This window comes from Serinus canaria, chromosome 6 (assembly GCF_022539315.1).
Source record: "Serinus canaria isolate serCan28SL12 chromosome 6, serCan2020, whole genome shotgun sequence".
Lineage (NCBI taxonomy): Eukaryota > Metazoa > Chordata > Aves > Passeriformes > Fringillidae > Serinus > Serinus canaria.
In genome coordinates, this window is record NC_066320.1 from 25,754,450 (window position 1) to 25,762,561 (window position 8,112).

Consider the following 8,112-nt stretch of genomic DNA (forward strand, 5'->3'; position numbering starts at 1 on the left):
ATTTTTCTAACTTTAAGAAATTTGGGCTTGATTGCCTTATTTTATGGCTTCCTTGTAGGTTCCTAAATGCTCTCCCTGCAAAAAACAGTGAAGCTCGTTTCTGAGCCAGTAAAGAAGTGTTGGAGAGTATTTTTATATAAGCCAGATTAATAGTTTTAGAAGACGATACATTTATCACAAGACAGCATTTTGGCAGCAAAGTGAGCTTCAGTGAGCAATTGTTTTCAATCTTGTCATGCTTTTTGGAAGAGCTAACCTGAATTTCCTCTTGAATATGGAGTTTTAAAAAATCATGACTCAATCCCATTAAAAAAAAAAAAAAGCAAAACCAACATCTTAGAAGTATATATTTTTATAGAGAATAAAAGATTTTTAAAATTCCTTGTCTGTGTCCTCCTAAATTGCAATTTCTCTTGGTGGAGCTAAACTAACCATGTAGAGAGATTTATGCATTAAAAATGAACACACTGAAATTTAAGTCAAGCAGAATCCGTTAAAGTTAGAAGACAAATCTTCATGTAATATTTTTGGGGGGGATCACATAATGGAGTTTTTATTTTAAATAGCTCAAATTTGATGTCAACACTTGGTAAGAATTACAACACGAATTGGAAACAGCATTTCATCCTGTGTAAACTACAAGCAGAGAAATTGTTCAAATGATTAAAAAAAATCCAACAGCAAACAGCTGTAAATTATTTATCACTGCCATTCTATTTCAGGTCAGAAGTCTAATAAACCCTCAAGAGTGGTTGTCTGCAGTGTGTCCCTTGGGATCTCATAGGGATGGACACAAGCTGCTTCACACTAGAGCAGAAGCAGAGCAGGAATTCTTTCCCTTCGTGACCATAGTTCTGTAAATTGCAGTGTGTGAACTGAGCTGGACCTTGAATGACAGACTTTCCTAAAAATGACTTTTTGGTATTGTGGCAAATTCAGACAATTTAAGGTTGTTCTCTTTGGTACATTCCTTTTTTGTTGGTTTTTTTTTTTTTTTGTTACTCTCTAGATGAAGCCTAAGAGTAGTCCATTATACTTCTCTTCCCAGTGCTCAGTGGAACATATTTGAAAGGCTGATAGAAACCTGAGAGAAGAAAGACCAAGTTTGGAGCAGAAAACAGTGGTGTTCTTGTGGGGGGACAATTAAAACCTAAAGCATGGGGGTATGGTTCTTTAGGAAAAAAAAAAGAAGTGTGCAAAACAGATCAGGAGGTCTATGAGAGAAAATTTCTATTTCAGCAACAATCTCTGGGGCTGTGCTAGTGATCACGTACACCAGAAAGGAGATGTGTTTCATGCTGAACTTCCAGGTATTTTGCTTTTATAATGTAACATCCTGAAAGATGATCAGGCTAGAATAGAATAAGAGTGAGAGGAGACAGAATGACAGTGTTTACACTCTGCTTTCCCCTCCCTCTGTCTTGTTCAGTGTGTTTTGCTTGCCAGGATCAAATACTTCTGAAGTGTAGGTGCTCTTGACTGTGGTGTTCCCTGGCACCCAGTACAGACTGGCACAGAGGTCCCTGGCACAACTGGGGTTCAATCTGTAGGGTTGCACCCTACTGAAGTCAGAGCCTTTCCTACAAAGAGTATTCCTCTGGATGCTAGGAGCCTCGGGGATTAGAAACATGAGTATTATCACTTTAAGTAAGATCGTAGTTACCTGTGAGGGAGGAGACACCATAGCAGTGTCCTTGGACTGTGAAAGCCCCTTCTGAGTGTCACCACAGGGCCCAGGGCTGAGGCAGCGTGGATGTGACAAACTCCCTGGGGATTCCTCCCTGGAGCTGAAAGGGAAAAGCTTTCTGTTTCAGCTTCCACAACAGACTTTGACAGATGGGGAGGTAAAAAAGGCTGCCCCACTTTCACATGTGAAAAGTCTGCAGTGATCTGAAGAATGTCAGGAGGCTGCTTCTGGAGAGCACAAGGGACAGAGAATCCTTCTCATCCCACTCTCTTCAAGGTGCCCAGCAGCAAGAGCTGGAGGGTTTCTTTCTCCCCCACTGCAGTCAATAATTCCTTCCCTTCCTCCCAACCCTGAGGTTAGAGCAGCCAGAGCAGCAGGATCAATCTTTCTCCCCAAAGCATCCAGAACTGGACCGTAACCATGCAAACTTGCAAGATGCTGACACATTATAGAGTACCTTGCCCAAGGGAAATTTTGTTCTTTATTCCCTTTCAGCCAAACTAGATTTTTATCCTAAAATACAAATTTCCACCTCTTCTAAAATCCCTTTAAAAGAAATTAGACATTTGCAGGCGTGCTTTAGCTGTGAAAGTAGGTGGCTGCATTTTGTTTAACAGATGTGTGTTTCCTTGTCTATAGGCTGTGGATTTGCTGCAGGGAGACTGAAACTGTGGTCACATAGCAACTGTATATTAACTAAAGCTTTTGAGAGTTACTGAGATTAAAGTTTCAACAGTGTTCAGTGTGCTGGTCAATGTGCTGATCTGCACGTGTCCAGCTTTGTTTTGTACTACCTGTCAAATGAGGAGCCAGGGTTTTTCAATAATTATGACTGTTATTCAGGGAATTGCTTAGAAATTAAAGGTCATATAGAAAAACAAAAGAAAAAAAAATATCCAGCCTCAAAAAGAGAAGACAGTGATGAAAACATCTAGTACTAGGAAGCTGAAAAAGCCCCAAAGCTAAACTTTAATATTCTCCATGGAAACTAGACACAGGGGTTACAATGTATGTGGTGACTTTACTGGATTTTACTGACTGTTCTCTGCTCTGAAAACAAATGCAAATCACTTTGGGAGCAAGTAACCATTGAAGACTCCATTCCTTTCATTCCCTTTCTTTTAATTTCTCTTTCAAACCCTGATAGTTGCTTTGCAGAGTTTATTATTAGCAGATGTACCCGAGACTAGGGATAATGTTGCAAGAGGACAACCATAGATACTTTTTTCTTTGAATAGAATAATGTCTCTTTCTTGGCTCTGAGTATCTTCAGTAACTTCACTGTGGTATAGCAGGGCGTGGGAGTGAAATAGAACCAGTGATCTTTGAAAAATCACCTTGAAAAACCCATTTTACTTCCACGTTTGGACTGTATTCATCTCTGGTCTGTCCAGCATCCCTCTAAGTTTTGTTGCCAGTTTATAGAAGAGAAAATCCTTAATACAGGTGTTTGCAGTATCTACTGTGGAAGGTTGGCGTTCAATTGAAAGGGGTAAACCAACCAATTTTCATTTGATACCAGATTTACAGAAGCAGTACAGCTGTGTCTTATTTTACTAAGGCTTTGCCAGACTTGGTAACTCCCAGTCATAATTATCCTGATAATAAAGTTTGCTGCTGAGTCAGCCCCATTTCCCAGTGAGACAGTCAGTGGAGGAGCGTAGAGCAGGTGCTGCACTGCTCCAGGGTGTGTTCGTCAGCAGCCAGGAGAGGATAAGGAACAGATGCTCCTCTCTGCAGTGAGCAGCCCTGGGGAGGAGGGGAAGACTCAAACCAGAGCTGCTCTGCACTGGTCAAAAGGCTTGAGAGCAGTGCTGCTGTCTGGGCCATGTAGCCAAGTGTCTTTTTGCAGAACTCAGAGGGAGAAGAGGGGCAGGGTAGGTCTCATTGTGGAATCAGGGTGCAATTATTTGAAATTTCTATACACAGATTCAGAAATGTTCCTGTTCCACTATTTTTAGGAGTTGTTTAAGCATCTTCTCTTAGAGACCAGTAAATCCAGGATAATATTGAGATGGTTAGAATGCCTCATCTTATTTCATTTAATGTGCTAGGTGGAATAATCTCTGTTAAGTTTCTGTGAGTTATTAACTGTATTTTCCTAACTAGAAAAGAAATGTAGGATTTCTTTTTTTTTCACAACTTTCTGACAGATATTAAAACATGATAAAATGAAAATGGCTTCACGCTGGAATGCACTGGGACATTTCTCCTGAGAATGGAATTGAGCAATGCAAAATTAATATTGATTTTATCACTGTTGCCTCCTCTAAGGAAAAGAGTCCTAGCAGATTTGAAAGAATGTTCTTTTTGTGTGGCAATCTTTTGGGAGTTGTTCTGCCTGTGTTTTAAGTCTCTGAAGATCCAAGTTCCTCAAGACGGAATGGAATCCTGAATGATGATCAGCATGATTCAATGTCTTAACAATTTAAGCTCTAAGAAAAGGAGCCAGTGTAACCACAGTGAACATCTAAAGGCTTGCCCCAGTGCCCATTAGACATAACAACGCTTGGACCAGTCTCCATCAGGATTTCCTTTCTCATGGTTACAACTGTAGATGAAAACCTCTTGCAAGTCTTTGTTTTTTCTCTCTTCTCCACAGTACTCTCACCTGGTCAGAAATTAAGCTTACAGAATAGAGTTTAGGGGGATTTTGGCCACCATGACACAAGCTGAACAACATATGTTTGTACAAAGAATTTTCAAACTACAGCTTCCAATCACAAGAAATGTTTTCGTGATAGCTCCAAACCTGTTTTTTTTTTTTGTGCATGGATCACCAAGGTCTGCATCCTGCATGAACTGCAGGGAATATGGAGAAAGGAATGAAGAGAGCACAGACCAGAGTTAGGTGGATTACAGAGAGCTGCTATCTGACAGCATGACTGCTAGGGAAAGGAGGTCAAATCTGACATTCATTACCTCGTTCACACCCTGTTAAATCAGTCTCTGTCTTTATTCTCAACTGTTTGTCTTTTGCCACCCACATTCCCCCTGACTCTATCATTATAATGAATAATTCAATGAGTATTTTTAAACTCCAACTATTATTGACTATTCCAAGCTCCCTACTTTATGATTTATGCAGTTTTCAGGGATTGCTGTGTGTCTCTCATGAGTGGTTTTATAAAGGACACAGGGAAGAAGCAGTTGGTGTTTGTTAGCATAGCAAACTAACAATTGAAAGTGGCATAATTGATAGACTAGAAAAATATAATTACAACAGTGAGTAAGAGGGAAGAAGAGACCAGAGAGTCCTTGAGGGTTAAAAGCAGCAAAAAGACAGTAAATGAAGAGGAGCCATTTGTGGCATTTACGCGTGGAGAGATTGCAGGGCATTGAGATTGACTTAAAGGAATACATGGATGGAACATCAATTATTTGTATAGGTTGGAGGAAAAAAACTCAGGGAGGGAGTTGAACAGCAACAGGATAGCAGGGCTTGCATTTTAGCTTCAGGGAATGGTCTAAATGAGATACACTCAGGCTGTGGCTGGGAGAAAAAACAGCAGCAGTTGAAAAGAGGAAAATGAGAAGGGCAAAAAAGAATAAAAGCAGTTCTGAAGCAGAGCAGTACTGAAGTTTTAATTGCCCTCACGTAAACCTGTTTTGTCTTTTATAGTTTACAAGACAAATAATGAAAATGAAGTGTTTTCCTTGGAGCCACCCCATGCCTGGAGAGCAGTGACCCTGTAAACCATCAGTGTGTGCAAGGCTCAGGACTCTGGATCTCACACAGCTCCATGCCTCAGTGTTAGTGTGGGACCCTCCTGGGACTCCTCTTGCTCTCCTTGTCCACTTGCTCAGAGCACAAAATTAAGAAAAAGGAATCAAGTTTCTGTTTGCTTTCCCATTAGAGATGGTTTCTCAACAGTTTCCAATGTTTGGAATATTTGGTATTTCAAGGACATCACAATATCCTATCTCACTTTCTACACCCCTCAATATGTCTTTCCTGTTTCTCGTAGCCACCCCCATTCTATAAAGCTTTGGGAATTTTCTGTATAGGAACAGAAGATATGCTGGGAGTGAAGCTCTTAAGGTGAAAAACCCAAAGAGCTGATATTTTCTTCTCTTCCTTATTTCCATTCTCTAAGCTATTTGACTTTCCCCTCAGTAAATATTGATGAAACTGAATGCTGGAGAGGTTAGGTTCTCACTGTTAGTCACACAAAAGATATCAATACAGGAAATTTTCCAAATCTTACCCTATGTCCATTCTCCAAGTGTGGCAAGTGTGCCACTTCTTTCCCATTACTGAATTAGATATTTTGATATTAAAAAAAAATAAAACTTCTAATTTCTTCATGTTATTTTTTATGACAATTTATTTAAAAAAACAAGATACAGTAAAAAGTATTTTTTTAAGTCACTAAAAAATAATCCAGAACTGTGCTGTTGTCCTAGGAAAGCTATAAATGGGTATTCACAGTTTGTAGCAGGAAAATTGCATGAAGTTTTACAAAAATAATAGAATTATAGAGACATGGGTAAATTAGGTGCATGAGAAAGGATTAAAACAGCTTCCTCTGAGGGAAATTAAGTCTCACAGAGGAGTCAATGAGTACAGCTATAACTGTGACCCAGGTAAAATAGTGTAGTTCAGTTAACAAAACTTTTTGATGAGGCATCTCCAAGGACTTCTACAGTAACTAAGCTGTCATGGAATGAATGTGGATGTCCTCTCCTGAATTAACTGTCAAAAGATAAGAGACCAAATGAAGGAATAAATGGACTGCTTTCTCATGGAGAGGCCATCAGGGGAGTCGTGCTACATCTGTGCTTGTCAACGTGTTTCTAAGTGGTCTGAGAAAGAAGCTGAATTCAATGCTAATGAGTGAGAGTTTATGGAAAAAGCAAACCATCAGCACCATGGAGAGACTGCTTCAAAAGGGGATTGAACAGGCTCAGAGAAAGAACAGTCCAACTACAGCTGTCAAACCCAACCAGACAAATGCATCTTCCAAAACAACCTCTCCAAGTCTCCATCAGAAGCTGAAACAGTTTAACAGAGGAAAAGTATCCCTGTGGATATCCTTTCTGCTCTTTCCCTACGTTTCTGCTACCAAACTCATCTGCAGGATGCTGACTGGAGTGACTCTGGTGAGGTGCTGGACCTTCTACAGTTCTCATAATCTCATTCCTCCTCTACACAAAAAAATCAATCAACTTCAAACAATTACGTCAGTGAAAAAAGGGAAAAGCATACAGTGCTTTTTTAAATTTTTGTGGGATGTGCAGATGCTGTGATAGCCTTACTTCAGAAACATCAAAAGTGCAGTGGTATTAATGGAATCACTTAGGCCTGAAAAAATACAGATAATCTGTCATTTACAAGTAAATGACAACTCAAGACTTGTAACTACTGGACTGCATAATATGGCCACAAAATGCTTCCCCAAGCATGAGTCCAGAAAATTATTGCACAGCTGTAGCACAAGTGTGGAGGAGATTAGTGGAGATTTTCAATAGATTTTTAGGTTCTCCATCTTTAAAAATACCTTTCATTCTCAATGCAGCTTGATTGCATATAGTAGCTGGCATGAAGGCAAGAAACAGCTATAGCAAAGTCTTGGAAATAAATTGCCAGCATATTTGGAAATGCTGACAATGTAGCTGCAGGATGAAAGAAACTTTCAGTATCTGAATCATAGGAAGAAGGAGAGGATCATGATTCTGCAACCTTAAACAGGGGAGGAAGTCTTTGAAAGAAATTGTTCCACCCTGCTCTGGGTAAGTATTACAATCTTTATCATATTCAGTCCAAAAATCTCCTGGGTGTTTCAATTAGAGTTTGATTATAAATAGGCAGAAAGAGTCTGTGCAGTCCAGCTGTGATGTCTGGTGCTGTGCTTCTCTTGCTCCCAGGCAGAGATGCAAGCAGAGGGTGATGAATGTCTTGGGACACTATTTCCAAATCAATGGGACAACACATTGGCCAAGGGTATGGTGGTTAGATCTGCCCTTATCTAAAAAAATATATTTCCCTGCTTACCCAAAGCAAGTTAATTATCAAGACAGATACTCTCTTCTTTCCCCTTTTTTCCTCTGTTAACTTATATCTGGTCCTTGCTGAAAAGTGGATTTTCCCAGGCCTGGAAATGATCCTTAGATTTGTCTCCAGGATACATCAAAACAGGAGACACAAGGGCTCCCATTTGATATTCATAGATAGAAGAAAAGAGAGTCATTGTAAAGAGATCCCAGTTTCAGCATACTTTATGACCAACTCTTCTAAACTATCAGCATGCATGAATTAAATCCATGGAAAATCCGCTATACAAATTTGGTGTTACAAGCTAGAATAAGCTGGTCATGTCCTCATTTGATCCTAATTAAAACTGAACAGAGGGTTTACCCTGGCCATGCAGATGTACTCTGGTGGAAAATTCAGCTGCATGGTTTTGGCTTGGCTTGGGATTATG